This window comes from Hyla sarda, chromosome 2, assembly GCF_029499605.1.
Source record: "Hyla sarda isolate aHylSar1 chromosome 2, aHylSar1.hap1, whole genome shotgun sequence".
Taxonomy (NCBI): Eukaryota; Metazoa; Chordata; class Amphibia; order Anura; family Hylidae; genus Hyla; species Hyla sarda.
Genome location: NC_079190.1, coordinates 347,264,933 through 347,280,449, shown reverse-complemented (window position 1 = coordinate 347,280,449; position 15,517 = coordinate 347,264,933). Strand labels below are relative to the sequence as shown.

Genomic DNA, 15,517 nt, shown 5'->3' with positions numbered 1-15,517 from the left:
GACATATGAGGTATGTGCTTACTCGAGAGAAATTGGGATACAAATATAAGTATAAATTGTCTCCTTTTACCCCTTGTAAAAATTCAAAAATTGGGTTTACAAGAACATGCGAGTGTAAAAAATGAAGATTGTGAATTTTCTTCTTCACTTTGCTGCTATTCCTGTGAAATACCTAAAGGGTTAAAATGTTGACTGAATGTCATTTTGAATACTTTGGGGGGTGCAGTTTTTATAATGGGGTCATTTGTGGGGTATTTCTAATATGAAGACCCTTCAAATCCACTTCAAACCTGAACTGGTCCCTGAAAAATAGTGAGTTTGAAAATTTTGTGAAAAATTGGAAAATTGCTGCTGAACTTTGAAGCCCTCTGGTGTCTTCCAAAAGTAAAAACACATCAATTTTATGATGCAAACATAAAGTAGACATTGGAAATGTGAATTAAATTTTTTTTGGGGGGGGATATCCATTTTCCTTACAAGCAGAGAGCTTCAAAGTTAGAAAAATGCAAAATTTTCAATTTTTTCATCAAATTTTGGGATTTTTCACCAAGAAAGGATGCAAGTTACCACAAAATTTTACCACTATGTTAAAGTAGAATATGTCACGAAAAAACTATCTCGGAATCAGAATGAAACGTAAAAGCATCCCAGAGTTATTAATGCTTAAAGTGACAGAGGTCAGTTGTGCAAAAAATGCCCGGGTCCTACAGTGAAAATTGGCTGGGTCCTTAAAGGGTTAAAGGGGTACTCCAGTGGATTTTTTTTTTTAAATCAACTGGTGCTAGAAAGTTTAAACAGATTTGCAAGTTACTTCTAATTAAAAATCTTAACCCTTCCAGAACTTACCAGCGGCTGTATACTGCAGAGGAAGTTGTATAGTTCTTTTCTGTCTCACCACAGTGCTCTCTGCTGACACCTCTGTCCATGTCAGGAACTGTCCAGAGCAGGAGAGGTTTGGTATGGGGATTTGCTCCTGCTCTGGACAGTTCCTGACATGGACAGAGGTGTCAGCAGAGAGCAATGTGGTCAGACAGAAAATAACTACGCAACTTCCTCTAGAGCATACCAGCTCTACCAGCTGATAAGTACTGGAAGGATTAAGATTTTTTAATAGAAATAGTTTACAAATCTGTTTAACTTTCTGGCACCAGTGGATTAGAAAAAAAAATACGGGAAAAATTTGCTACATTTTCAGTACAAAAAAAAAAAACACAGTATGTGTATGTATTATCTATATATAATTCTTCATTCTATTAAAAAGGGGTACTCCAGTGGAAAACATTTATTTATTTTAAATCGACTGGTGCCAGAAAGTTAAACAGATTTGTAAATTACTTCTTTTAAAAAAAATATTTGCCCTTCCAGTGCTTATTAGCATCTGAGGAAATTCTTTTCTTTTTGAATTTTTTTTTGTCTTGTCCACAGTGCGCTCTGCTGACACCTGATGCCATATCAGGAACTGTCCAGAGAAGGAGAAAATCCCCATAGCAAACCTATGTAGATCTGGACAGTTCCTGATACGGGCATCAGGTGTCAGCAGAGAGCAGTGTGGATAAGACAAAAAAAAAATTCAAAAATAAAAGAATTTCCTCTGTAGCATAAAGCCGCCAATAAGTACTGAAAGATTAAGATTTTTAATTAGAAGTCATTTACAAACTACAAATTTGCCTACTGAGGAAGGGGTCGATTTGAAGCACCCTGAAACGCGTCTAGGCTCAAGACTCTGTTTGAACAGAGCAATACAAAGACGCACTGCTTATACAAAAGCCGGCTTATCAACTTATATCAGCCGCCCACAGACTTGTTGCTCCAGCCAGGATTTTCGCTCACCGGGTGCATTCATCTGCTCCACATGCTGCCACCACCACGAGCATTTCGACCGAAGTAAGCCAGCGAGGGTCCGCCAACACAACAGCCGCACGCCGCTGCTACGGACCTCCAGCGTGGGAGTCTCCTGCTGGAGCCCCGCTCCCAAACCGAGTTAAAGACAACATTGTGCAGCCAAGCCACCGCTTGCCATCTACAACTGCTATCCATACCATCTTTGGCCCGTCGCAGCACGGGACCAGCGAACACGGTGAGCACCAATATCTCTCCGAAGACTACGGGCAGCCCAGTCCAAGTTATAAAGAGGACTTTATAAATAGATATCTAATTGCCGGATCACAAGAATATTCCGGATAGTCGGCCAACCATTTAAAACAGCAGTGCTATATTTATCATTATTAATATACATCATAAGGGCCCTATGGTTATTAATACACGTACTATTGCTCTGTCAAAATGTTTTAATTGAGTATTTCATAATTTATTTTATGATTGTATTATAATAAAATTTTGCATTATTCAAACCATCGTTTTCACTGTTTTCCCAGAAGGGTGGTATCCTTGAGGTGTGGTTCTAATTTTGCTTCTAAATTCATTTTATCAACCGCATTTAACCTCGGATACTAGGTTGTGAGCTTCACACACATTTTTATTTGTGTCTGTCATTTACAAATCTGTTAAACTTTCTGGCGTCAGTTCATTTAAACCTTTAACTTTCTCATTTACTGAGGTTTATAGCGATCAATGGACTCACCGTCTTCTAGGTTTTTGAGTGCTTGTCTACTACTAGATAGTAATTACCATCCCAAGACACATTAGTCAATAGGCAGTTCCTGTTTTACTTTCTGTAACGTATAGGTTACAGAAGGGTAATTATGACTGAGCGGCGCATGTGCTAAACTGTGACCAAGACTCCTTTGACTCCAGAAGATTCCGTAGATTCAGTTTCTGCAATAATTGCTGAAAGCGATTTGCGCAGATCTGCTTATGTTTTGTACATTGTCACTGGAATTGCTAAAGGGATTGGAGTCAATACAGAAATCCCTGTGTAGCACATACATTCCATGTCCTACCTGTAATAGCCATTCTGATACTATTTTAATCCAACATATCGTAAGATGCATTCAATTCTCCTAACCGCTCCCATTCACAACTAATTACAAGGCAGTGAATTATTACTGCAAGCAAGGCATGTCACATCTAGAAATTCTGACCTGTATGTAATGTCTATTGACAGATTAGAATTTTTGGTGACCATAAACACCTCTTAATTTGGGAAACAGTTTAAGGACATATGGAGGGACACAGTGCAGAAAATGAGACAGTTTTCACATCTGAGCAGCAGCATAGATACTGTACAAGCACTGTACCTGTACCTATTTCCTTCCTCTCTATAGGCAAATAGAATGACTTTGCTAATTATAGGCAATTATTCAATAAATGTGACATTAGCCAATGATACATTGTTGCAATTTACAATATACACAGTAAAGCCATAGGCCATTGTTTCCCAACCAAGGTGCCTCCAGCTGTGGCAAAACTACAACTCCCAGCATGCCCAGACAGCCTTCGGCTGTCTGGGCATGCTGGGAGTTGTAGTTTTGCCACAGCTGGAGGCGCCCTGGTTGAAAAACACTGCCATTGGCAGTGTAATATTGAAGACAATAATATCGCAAAGTCACGTCTGTTTGTGCACTATTGTTAATGAATGGTAGGAAAGAAGAAAGAAAATATAGAGAGTTTTCTTGCTTTTTATTTGTTATAAATTTATACTTCCCACATAGTTGTTTTGTATGTATAGTATTTATACTGGGTGCGGTGATGTCATTGCCCCCAGCTCGGCTGCTTATCCCTCTAAACAGCAGTAAGAATACCAATTATCCTATAAGGATAGGAGTTATCTTTTGCTGTCACATTCTGCCACCTCACTGCTATCCCTGACTACTGTATTCATAGATATAGGACTATTATGGCATAGTTCACACATGTGCTATGCAGTCAGCAGGGGTCATCATTGCCTCCATTCAGCCTTTGTCAGGACTCCTACACCTGTCTGTTCCTTTTTTGTTGTTTTTTTTACCTCTACATTGCCATATGTATAGTATTTATTACTGCTCCTGACAGTGTTTACTGCTATTGTGCTACAAAGTACAAATATTTAGCATAAGTAAAGACATTGTGTAACAGTTTCTGGAGCAGAATACAACTCATTCATTTATACCTATTACAGTCCTGTTTAGAGCTCTCAGAATCCAGCCTCTATGGTGAGAGGCAGAAGAACGTTCTATATCTGAGGGGTGCACATCATCAATGACAGTCTAGTGATCAGCTCTGTACACTGAACACATACAGCAACTGCATGTCTAGGATACCTTGCATAGCCTCAATACATAAAGACAGCATTCAATAGATACTTACCATGTCTGTATGATAATCCAGCAGCACATCCTCAATACTTGGCATTCTGTGCATTATTCCCACTGCAGAGCATCCCTCCTGCTGCCCTTGAAGAGGTGCTGCAGTGTCTCCCCCAGTCCAATGCACACTGCAGTGTAGAGTGTCATCCAAAAGGCACACATTCCTCTCCTGCCTATACCTCTGCTTACTCTGCTATTGCTGCTTTTTACCAGCTTCCAGTAGTGTTGCAATCAATCAGTAATCACATGATCCTCACTACTAGTCTCCAGAGCTTTGCTTAAAGGGGTAGTATCCTGCAAAACAGGGGGGTTTTAACCTGCATAAACCAGGAGGGAGTGGATCTACAAAACATTGGCATGGTTACTAAATATTTTCTGTTAACCCATTATCTTGCTGTGCACTTGAAATACACAGCACAGGTTTGGTGTGGGGATATTTCCCATCACATAGTATAGGGCTGCCACATGTACAGAAATCTAACACCAAATGAATACTCTGCTAGGGGATATAAATCTGCTCTACTGCATTATGCTTATGAAAATTGCATACTGCAGCAATACAATAACCTAAATGTAGGGCTAGAAAATTAATTTTTCATAAGCGTCTCATGTGCATGGCAGGATAAAGTTCTCCTTCTGCTGCTCTGCCCAGTCAATAGCATGCGCCACGAATATGTGGAGAATTTACTATACTTTTCATATTTGATTTTTTTTTATGACATTTTATTTGGTAAACTATGCTATGCCAAGAGCAGACACTATTAGTTATCTGACAAAGGAGATACTGCATATTAAAGGGCTCTACTAATTTACTTTTCTCAAGAGTTCAGGTACAGGTGTCGGCACTACCTAGCTTAAGCTGTAATAAACTTCCAGTGTGCAGTCATGGTACATGGGAGAGACAAATATGAGCTTCTGTGGGGTGCACTCAAAGGGATGATAGTCCATGCAATATCAAATATCAAGTAGAGGAATGAGGCACTCACCACTGTAGATATGAGCTTCTTTATTTTCTTAATTCCATGTGCATACGGTAAAACAGTCAGGTCGGGTGAGGACGCCAACTAGAAGTAGTGACAATATTGTTTCACACCATCCGGTGTATCATCAGACTACGCCCTTCACCTGGTCAGGAGGAGGTGTATATCCTCTTCCTCTCCTGACGTAGGTGAGTGGGGCGGAACATTTCGATCGTGTTCCATGTAGAAAAATAAAAATCAATACAAATATATTAAAAACATTCTTAATCTACATAGTTGCGGTGAAAAATTTATATGAACATACTTAGATCTCGCCTATCATTTAGACCCAAATCACCTAAAGCATTACATGCGGAGATCCATTTAGCTTCCCTTTGTAATAGCCATTTTTTTCTATCTATACCTTCCTTAGGGTAGATTTTTTCTATGCCGCAAAATTTAAGGTGCTTGGGATCTCCTTTATGTATTTCTTTGAGGTGTTCTATTAGCCTTGGGGCTCCTTTTCCGGTTCTTAGAGAATATACATGTTCTCTGAATCGGATTTGTAATGCTCTGGTCGTGCACCCGATATAAAATCGGCCGCACGAGCAGATAATGGCATACACTAGCCAATTCGTTCTGCAACAAATACAATCTTTTATTGTTATCTGCGTGCCCCCTAGGTTTAGGATTTTGGTAGCAAGTGAATAGGTACACCAATTACAAGAGCCGCATTTAAAATTTCCTCTCGGCGATGCGTTTTTTAACCAATTATCTGATTTATATTTATCTGAAAATTTGCTTCTTGTAAGTGTGTCTCCTATGCTTTTGCATTTTTTTTAAACGATATTAGTGGTTTTTGTAAGTTATGTTTTTGTAGGTCTGCGTCGTTTTGGATGAGATACCAATGTTTATTAATAATTTTGCTAATTTTTTTCGCCATTGGACTGTAGCGAAAAGTAAATGCAATGCGATTCTTGTTTTCATTAATATCCTTTTCTTCCTTAGTTTATGTGTTGACTCTGTATTTTCTATTTTTTAGGAGGAAGGATCGATTTTTAGATTTTGCTCTTGCTAGGGCTTTGTTCAAAACATTAGGAGGGTAAACTCTATTAATGAGCCTTTCGTATAGCTCGCCTGCTTGCAAATCGAACATTTCTTCATTCTTATTAATACGCCGAAGCCTAAGAAATTGGCTGTAAGGGATAGAGGTTTTTAGATGTATAGGGTGGTAACTATTAAAGTGTAATATAGAGTTACCTGCTGTGTTCTTTCTGTAACCAATTATGTTAATGTCAGTTCCATCTCTGATGAGTCTGACATCAAGAAATTCTATTTGTTGTGCGCTTGCCACTGATGTGAACCTTAAATTCATATTATTGGACATATTGAGGTAATCTACGAACTCGGTAAATGCGGATTCCGTACCTGTCCATGTAATGTAGACATCGTCTACGAAACGCAGGTATTTAGCAATGTGTCCAATAAATGGATTATTGACTGTATGTATATATTCTCTTTCAAACAATGCTACGTAGATGTTAGCTAATGTGCAGGCGACCGGCGTGCCCATTGCTACGCCGCTCACCTGCGCATACCAGATATCATTAAATACAAAAGTATTACATTCTAGAATGAAGTTCAGGGCTTCACCTATAAACTCAACCACCTCTTTTCTTTTGCCTGCCTCGGCTAGGAGCCCCTTAACCCCAGCAACCGCCCAATCTTGCGGTATGCTCGTGTATAGGGATTCCACGTCGATGGATGCAAAGACAAAATCTTCTGGCCAATAGGAATCTTCTACTGCTTTAAGGAACTCACCAGTGTCTTTTACAAGACTGGGTATCTCTTTAAGTAGAGGTCTTAACATCCAGTCTATGAATTTAGACAGGGGTTCGGTGACAGAGCCAATCCCGGACACGATCGGGCGTCCGGGGGGCTCTGTCACCGACTTATGAACTTTTGGGAGGAAGTAACATTGAGGGGTTTTTGGGTGTACAGGTAATAATTTTGTGGCTGTTTTTTCTGAAATGACACCCCTTTCGACTCCGATTCTTAGTAGGGATCTAAGTTTAGATATTAATTTTTGTGTGGGATTACTCGGTAGCTGTTTGTAGATATTCGTGTTGTTTAATTGTCTCATAGATTCTTTAATATAATATTCCTTAGGCATTAAAACTACATTACCCCCCTTATCCAATCTTTTAATAATGACATTGTTATTATGCTGTAATTTTTTTAGAGCTTTAAGTTCATCTACGGATAAGTTCGGGGCATCTGAAGGGTAGATTAGTCCTGCATTTCTTCTAGGACTTTTCTCTCGAAGAGGACTTTATTAAATCCGGGCTGGGTAGGTGGGCAAAAGATGGATTTAAGTCCTCCTCTAAAATCCATCACTGTGAGGTAGTCTTCCTCTGTGTCCCGTTCTTCCTCTTCGTCCAAAAAGTCCATTAAAGTGGATAGACAATTCAGTTCTTCGGTTGAAGCATTTCTCAATGCGCTAAATCCCAAGGGGCCTACTGTAATCGGAATTTCTCCTTCCTTTTTCATTGGAGTTGCTTCCGTATTTTTGTAAGAGAAGAATTTTTTTAAATTTAATTTACGAATTCCCTTAAAGAGATCGATTTCAAAATCTGTTTAATTGAATGTCTCTGTTAAACAATAATTTAGTCCTTTGGTCAGCAGAGAGATAGTGGCATTGTCCAATTCTAGTTCTGTATTTAATGATATCTGGTATGCGCAGGTGAGCGGCATAGCAATGGCATACAGTCAATAATCCATTTATTGGACACATTGCTAAATACCTGCGTTTCGTAGACGATGTCTACATTACATGGACAGGTACGGAATCCGCATTTACCGAGTTCGTAGATTACCTCAATGTGTCCAATAATATGAATTTTAGGTTCACATCAGTGGCAAGCGCACAACAAATCAAATTTCTTGATGTCAGACTCATCAGAGATGGAACTGACATTAACGTAATTGGTTACAGAAAGAACACAGCATGTAACTCTATATTACACTTTAACAGTTACCACCCTATACATCTAAAAACCTCTATCCCTTACAGCCAATTCCTTAGGCTTCGGCGTATTAATAAGAATGAAGAAATGTTCGATTTGCAAGCAGGCGAGCTATATGATAGGCTCATTAATAGAGGTTACCCTCCTAATGTTTTGAACAAAGCCCTAGCAAGAGCAAAATCTAAAAATCGATCCTTCCTCCTAAAAAATAGAAAATACAGAGTCAACACATAAACTAAGGAAGAAAAGGATATTAATGAAAACAAGAATCGCATTGCATTTACTTTTCGCTACAGTCCAATGGCGAAAAAAATTAGCAAAATTATTAATAAACATTGGTATCTCATCCAAAACGACGCAGACCTACAAAAACATAACTTACAAAAACCACTAGTATCGTTTAAAAAATGCAAAAGCATAGGAGACACACTTACAAGAAGCAAATTTTCAGATAAATATAAATCAGATAGTTGGTTAAAAAACGCATCGCCGAGAGGAAATTTTAAATGCGGCTCTTGTAATTGGTGTACCTATTCACTTGCTACCAAAATCCTAAACCTAGGGGGCACGCAGATAACAATAAAAGATTGTATTTGTTGCAGAACGAATTGGCTAGTGTATGCCATTATCTGCTCGTGCGGCCGATTTTATATCGGGTGCACGACCAGAGCATTACAAATCCGATTCAGAGAACATGTATATTCTCTAAGAACTGGAAAAGGAGCCCCAAGGCTAATAGAACACCTCAAAGAAATACATAAAGGAGATCCCAAGCACCTTAAATGTTGCGGCATAGAAAAAATCTACCCTAAGGAAGGTATAGATAGAAAAAAATGGCTATTACAAAGGGAAGCTAAATGGATCTCCGCATGTAATGCTTTAGGTGATTTGGGTCTAAATGATAGGCGAGATCTAAGTATGTTCATATACACAGTCTGATGATACACCGGATGGTGTGAAACAATATTGTCACTACTTCTAGTTGGCGTCCTCACCCGACCTGACTGTTTTACCGTATGCACATGGAATTAAGAAAATAAAGAAGCTCATATCTACAGTGGTGAGTGCCTCATTCCTCTACTTGATATTTAATTTACTTTTATGTTGACATCAACAAGTGAAACTCAAAATATTGTGCAAAAGTCCATTGTATTTCATTAATGCAACTTAAAAGGAAAGGAAGAATGAAATGCTCCAAAATCTCCTGGTAGATGTGTTGACCCTGGTCTTAACCTCTTGGGGATGCAGGGCGTATGCATACGCCCTGCATCCCCGATCCTTAAGGACTCAGGGCGTACATGTACGCCCTGGTCCAGTTTACCTGGTTTAAATCGTTCTCACAAGCAGAGAACGGGTTAAACCCAATGGGTCCTGGTTTCTACAGGCAGCCAGGATCCCCGGCTAATGCTGGGCAGGGCCGACATTTTATTTGGTAAACTATGCTATGGCAAGAGCAGACGCTATTAGTTATCTGACAAAGGAGATTCTGCATATTAAAGGGCTCTTCTAATTTACTTTTATGTTGACATCAACAAGTGAAACTCAAAAGATTAGAACATTGTGCAAAAGTCCATTGTATTTCATTAATGCAACTTAAAAGGAAAGGAAGAATGAAATGCTCCAAAATCTCCTGGTAGACAGATGGGTTGACCCTGGACTTAACCTCTTGGGGATGCAGGGTGTATGCATACGCCCTGCATCCCCGATCCTTAAGAGGACACAGGGCGTATCTGTACGCCCTGGTCCCATTTACCTGGTTTAAACCGTTCTCAACAGCAGAGAACGGGTTAAACCCGGTGGGTCCCGGTTGCTACGGTCAGCCAGGACCCACGACTAATGCTGGGCACGGCTGATCGGGCCAATGCCCGGCATTAACCCTTTAGATGCCGCAAAATTGATTGCGTTGTCTAAAACGAAAGTAAAAGAATCCCAGCAGCTCAGCAGAGCTGATCGGGACTATCGCAACAAAATCGCAATGTCCTGATCAGCTTACCGGACGATGGGAGGGTCCTCACCTGCCTCTCTGTTGTCTGATCGGTGATCTACTGCTCCATGCCTGTGCAGCAGGCAGGAGCAGCAGAGCACTGGTTACACTGATCAGTGCTTTGCAATGGCAGAGTACTGATCAGTGTATGCAATCAGAAGAAAAAAAAGTATAAAAAAATAAAAGTTCATTAACCCCTTTTCCCATTTTTTTTTTATAAAATAATGAAATAAAGAATAAAAATAATCATATGTGGTACCGCCGCGTGTGTAAATGTCCGAACTATTTAAATATTAGGTTAGCTAAACCACACGGTCGATGGCGTACACGTAAAAAAAGAATTGTGCATTTTTGGTCACTTCATATACTATACAAATATTAATAAAAAGCGATCAAAAAGTCCCATCCAAAAACTGCAGATGATGGCGCAAAAAATGAGCCTTCATACCGGCCCGTACAGAGAAAAATAAAAAAAAGTTATAGGGGTCATAAGGTGCCAATTTTAAACATACAAATTTTGGTGCATGTAGCTTATAATTTTTTTAAGTATTAAAATAAAATAAAATAAAATAAAACTTACCTAAGTTGGTTATCCTTGTAACTGTATGGACCTACAAAATATAGATAAGGTATCATTTTTACCAAATATTGCACTGCGTATGAACGGAAACCCCCAAAATTACAAAATGTTTTTTTTTCACTCCATAAACAATATTTTTTTGGGTTTCACTGCAGGTTATATTCTAAAATAAGTGATGTCATTGCAAAGTGCAAAGTTTGTTGACGCAAAAAACATGCCCTTATATGGGTCTGTAGGTGCAAAATTTAAAACATTATGATTTTTAGAAAGGAAGGAGGAAAAAGCGAAAATGAAAAAACGAGTCCTTAAGGTGAAAATAAGCTGAGTCCCTAAGGGGTTAATGAAGCACAGTGGACCAACACCATCAGAAGACATGGCTCCCCAAATCATAGTAATTGGGGGGCTTTGGGGCTTTCATGAGCTGTAAGCCATAATCATCACAATTATGACAAATCACGGCTTGAACTATCTTGCTTTTGCATGTAATGAGTCTCTCTCATACATTACTTTCTCCTTTTAAGTTGCATTACTGAAATAATTGAACTTTGCATGATCTTACATTTTTCAAGTTTCACCTGTATATTTGTTAATTAGTTTATGAAGTCTAATGGGGTCACTTTGGGAGACTCTTTAGATAGTCCAGTTATTTAGCATGGGAATGTTGTGGCCAAAAGTTTTGGGAAAATTTTGGTTTCCAGAAAAGTTTGTTGCTTCAATGTTTTTACATCTTTTAGTCAGATGTTTCTATGGTATAGAAAGTTACAATTATAACATAGTAACATAGCAACATAGTAACATAGTTCACAATGTTGAAAAAAGACCAGAGTCCATCGAGATCAACCTATATCCCTATTCAGTCCCTACTGAGTTGATCCAGAGGAAGGCAAAAACCCTCCCTCCCTACTCCCAAATCCCTGGATCAACGTTCTGTCCCTATAAATCTAGTATATATATATATATATATCTATATATATACATATATGATGCAGATAGGGTCAGGCTGCTCACCACTCTCGTGTTTGCTGCGCTATCTCGTGCTGCGGACACCGGTACCGCTCCCGGCTTAGTAGAACTCTCACAGAAAAGAAAACGTCCGGCACTCGAGAAGATGCAGGTAAAACTTGTCAATGGCTTTATTCACACGCTTAGGCAGGACACAATCTGACGCGTTTCGCACCCTCAGGTGCTTAGTCGTAGATAGACATACACTCAATAATGCAGGTTAAAATACACATGAGTTTGGTCACATGACCACATGAATCTTAATTAAAAACAGTTGGTTACAAAACATGGCATTGGGAATCATGATCACATTTAATCGTTCGGAGAGAGTTCACACCAGGATGCAATCAATGCGGCTTTAAATTTCACATTACAAGTAACATTCAAATTTCAAACTTGAATAGTCCAAAGGCTAATCTACCAATACTACCGATATTCATATTGATTTAGGGGTGCATATTTAACCGCAATAACAATTTAAACTATATCTACACATAAGAATCCGAGATATTTTTATATATAAATCAATAACCTCATGGTGTGTATCACACTATGTGAACAACCCCCTATAATTTGCGACAATTCAAAAATTTATTATATGTACCGATATTCATATTGGTTTAGAGGTACATATTTACCGAAATACGCACTTTAAACTATATCTAAACATCAAAATCCGAGATATTTTTATATATAAATCGATAACCGCATGATGTGCATCACGCCGTGTGAACATCCCCCTATAATTTACAACAATTCGAAATTTATTATATGTGCACAAGAAACGAAGAATGTAAGTTAAACCGGGGACTAAACTTGCGTGATTAATGATAAATTGTATACATCCACCATATTTACTTACTCGATTTATGCACACGTTAACATTAAATCCAATCTTTTATTTAATCCTTGCGGGAATCTTGTTCCCAAGAGGAACATCCAATGTGCCTCTCTATTGTATAATTTCTTTCTGAGATCGCCTCCCCTAGGTCCTAAGGTGACTTTTTCTACTCCCAATACTCGTAAATGAGTGGTGTCCCCTGAATGGGACTCTCTAAAGTGACGTGACAGCATAGACATGTTTGTCAAACTACTTTTAGCATCCGTAATATGTTTCCTGAACCTCACTTTTAATGAATTCCCCGAGCATCCTACATATTGCAAATTGCACGCAATGCATGTGGCTACATATATGATGGATTTAGTATTACAATTGATGTATTGGTGTATATTGTATGTCCTATTTGTTGTGCAAGACGTTACAGTATTTGAATTCACCATATGTGTACATGTGATGCATCTGGTATGACCACATTTGCGATTACCTATATTCCTCAACCAGTCCCGATCCTTTACATTTTCCTTTTGACTAATAAATAGACTGGGTGAGACTCTGGTTCCAATAGTGGGGCCTCTCCTAGACACAATAGAAATACCTTCTGATAATAAGTCTCTTAATATTGGGTCTGTTTCTAATACCGGAATATATCTATTTATTATTTTCTTAATCTGTCCAAATTGGGTGCTGTATGAGGTCACGAAAAATGGTGGTCTATCTTTACTCGAATTTACATTTTCATTTTCGATTATATTTTTGGCTGATTTGTCTCCAACCTTATGTGAGTCCCTTCTATTCTGATGCCTGCTGGAATAGGATACTAGTTCCTCGCGTCCCCGTCCTTCTATTCTTATTTCTGCTTTTTTTAATATTTTTTCACTATAACCCCTCTGTTCCAATCTAGTATGAAGTTCCTCTGCTGCAATTTTAAATTGTATCTCACTAGAGCAGTTACGTTTTATTCTACATAATTCGCCATAGGGAATATTATCCAGGACATGTCGTGGATGGCAGGAGGAGGCTAACAAAATGGAGTTAGAGGCTGTATCTTTTCTATAGGGGCGAATTTCTATGCCATCACTCCCACTAATCAACGAAATGTCCAAAAAATTAATTGTATTTTTATCAAAATGTGAGGTAAACCCCAAATTTAGGTTGTTATTCCCAATATACTTAACAAATTCCGAAAATAGTGTCTCTGTACCCCTCCAAATAATCAATAAATCGTCTATGTAGCGACTGATCCAGTGTATGTTATCATGATATGGGTTTTTGTCACTGAAAATAAAAAGTTGCTCCCAGTGAAACATGTAGATATTTGCAAAAGACGGGGAATATTTGGCACCCATTGATGCTCCCCTGGTCTGCAGGTAGAAACCACCATCGAACACGAAGTAGTTGTGTTTGAGCAAAAACTCCGTGGCGATGGTGATAAATTCCCGCAGACCAGGGGAGTATGTGCTGAACTTTTCCATATGAATGGACAGGGCCTCGAGGCCTTTAGACCAGGGAATGCATGGATATAAGCCTATAACATCACACGTTGCCCATGACAACTGCTCATCCCACACGATTTTTTCTAAGATATTGATCACATGCTTAGTGTCTTGTGTGAACGTGGGGGTGATTTTAGTCAGGGGTTGGAGATGGTGATCCACCCACTCTCCAAGGCGCTCACCCAGCGACCCAATGCCAGCAACTATTGGCCGAAGGGGAGGTGGAAATACACCTTTATGTACCTTGGGGAGTGAGTGGAACACTGGTGTAACTGGATTCTCTACAAACAGATATTCCTCCAGTTTTTTGTTAATTGCCCCCAGTGCTACACCCTCTTCCAATATTTTCTTAAGTTCCATTTGGTACGTTTTAGTAGGGTCATTTCTTAATTTACAGTAAGTTGATGTGTCTAATAACATATCCTCATTGAGTTTTTTGTATAACCCTGAATCCAGAACAATAATATTTCCACCTTTATCAGCATTACGAATATAAAACCAGCAATGTTATTATTCTCCAAAAATGCATCCAGAGTCCACCATGACCACCTCCTCTGGCAGAGAGTTCCATTCTCACTGCTCTTACATTAAAGAACCCCCGTCTGTGCTGGTGTAGAAACCTTCTTTCCTCAAGAGTCAAGACGTAGAGGATGCTCCCTTATTGTAGATATAGTTCTGGGTAGAAATAGATCATGGGCGAGATCTCTGTACTGTCCCCTGATATATTTATAAATAGTTATTAGGTCTCCCCTAAGCCTTCTTTATTCTAAACTAAATAACCCTAATTCAGATAATCTTTCTGGGTACTGTAGTCCTCTCATTCCCCGTATTACTCTGGTTGCCCATCTTTGAACCCTCTCCAGCTTCACTACCAGCTACACTGGTGCCCAGTACTGTACACAGTATTCCATGTGTGGTCTGACTAGTGATTTGTACAGCGGTATAATTATTTCCTTGTCATGGACATCTATGCCCCTATTGATGCACCCCAGGATTTTATTTGCCTTGGCAGCAGCTGCCAGACACTGGTCACTACAGCTAAATTTACCGTTGAATAAGACCCCCAAGTTCTTTTCCATGTCAGTCGTCCCAAGTGTTCTCCCATTTAATACATAATCCCAACCGGATTTTTCCTCCCCATGTGCATTACCTTACATTTATCAGTGTTGAACCTCATCTGCCACTTTTGAGCCCAAACCTCCAACCCATCCAATTCATTTGTAACAGTGCACTGTCCTCTATAGTGTTTACCGCTTTACAGAGTTTAGTATCATCTGCAAAGATTGCTACTTTACTATTCAACCCCTCTACAAGGTCATTAATGAATATATTAAATAGAACAGGATTCAAGACTGACCCCTGTGGTACCCCACTAGTAACAGTCACCC

At 39.1% G+C, this 15,517-nt stretch overlaps 1 protein-coding gene across 1 annotated transcript in view; it reads right to left on the bottom strand.

The window, feature by feature from the left end:
- The window catches only part of ADORA1 (adenosine A1 receptor), a 160,360-nt gene extending 155,856 nt beyond the window's left edge, over positions 1-4,504 (bottom strand). Inside the window, exon 1 of the mRNA XM_056558223.1 lies at positions 4,246-4,504. The gene's annotated coding sequence lies outside the window, so the exon portion shown is untranslated. The remainder of the gene's footprint in view (positions 1-4,245) is intronic.
- Positions 4,505-15,517: the final 11,013 nt, after the last annotated feature.